The sequence below is a fragment of the Heptranchias perlo genome, chromosome 9 (assembly GCF_035084215.1).
Source record: "Heptranchias perlo isolate sHepPer1 chromosome 9, sHepPer1.hap1, whole genome shotgun sequence".
Taxonomy (NCBI): domain Eukaryota; kingdom Metazoa; phylum Chordata; class Chondrichthyes; order Hexanchiformes; family Hexanchidae; genus Heptranchias; species Heptranchias perlo.
In genome coordinates, this window is record NC_090333.1 from 8,218,119 (window position 1) to 8,219,627 (window position 1,509).

The window sequence follows — 1,509 nt, forward strand, 5'->3', positions numbered from 1 at the left end:
AGGCCAATAAAGCACCTACAGTACCTAATGCAATGAAGTCACAAATAAATTAACATTCATATTCATAGAAATTCTGTGTCCACACAGGTCAAAAAAGTTACAACACAGTGAAAGGGTGGGGGGGGTGGTATCCAGAAAATGAGCTAGTAAATTAAGCCACAGAGCAAGCCAGCTGCTGTTAAGCTGGGGGCAAATGATTTATAGCACAATATGCCAGCCATTTTACTCCAAGATATAAAATAATTGGCAAAAAAGCCAGCGGGGAGATGAGAATTTTTTTTTAAAAACTCAGCGAGATCTGGAATGAACTGGCTGAAACGGCAGTAGAAGCAGATTCAATAGTAACTGTCAAAAGGGAATTGGACAAATACTGAAAAATGAAAAAAATTGCAGGGCTAAGGGGAAAGAGCGGGACTAATTGGATAGCTCTTTCAAAGAGCCGGCACAGGCACAATGGGCTGAATGGCCTCCTTCAGTGCTGTGTGATTCTAATATAGAATCATGTCTTGGCATCAAATCACACGCTAAGTGTAGCAATTTGCAAGAGATCATGAAATCACTTGTGCTAACCACTGCATAATGCTGATTTGAGACCTGGAGGAAAGAACTATAGTATATGGCACATTCTTGGACTTTACTGCAACCGTACTTTTACCGCTCAATTTGAAAGGCCGTGAACAATTCTTTTGAGGTCAAGTATGGAATGAGAAAAAGCCAGCAAGCCCATTTCTTCCACACGCTGTGTACAATTGGCCCCGTCGCAGACTACATGGCCCACTGAGTCTTCCGGAGACAACCAAGCTTGGAGAAATTTCTCCTTCCAAAATGTGACCAGTTGTGTTCCACAGGCAACTCATGAATATTTCCAGTGACACATGCACCATTATGTTCTATTTCCTACATTACAGCATTGAATACATTTCAAATGGACTTCATTGGCTGTAAAACACTTTGGGGCATCCTGAGGTTGCAAAAGATGTTACATAAATACAAGTTCTTTAATATAGTATCTAAGCATTAATGCCTGCATTTATTATAATCCATACATAAACATCTGTTTAAGAACAGGATTACATCTAATCCTTTTTGTTAAAAAAAGGAATCAGCCAACAAAGTATAAACTATTTTGATGGGAGGCGATTTCACATTCACTAATTTATGCTGAAATCTTAACTGTTTCCTCGAATTGCATGTTTACTTAAGTAACTTGTATACATCCAAATTATCCATGCCCTTTGTCAAATTAAATATCTTAATTTCCCCTTTAATCTTTTCTCCAAGGAAAAATTCAATACTGCAAGTCTCTTCCTAATTTAAAATCCCAGGATTATCTCAGCTGCTATTTTGAAATTTCTCCTGTGAAATATCCTTTAGAAGATCAGGTTCTTAGGATTAAATGATATTCTAAATGTGTTCATACCAATACATTTACACTGTTAAAATAAGCGGTTTTACACAAATTCCTGTTTACCTAATTTTGAAAATTCAAGAGCATTAAGCACAATCCTG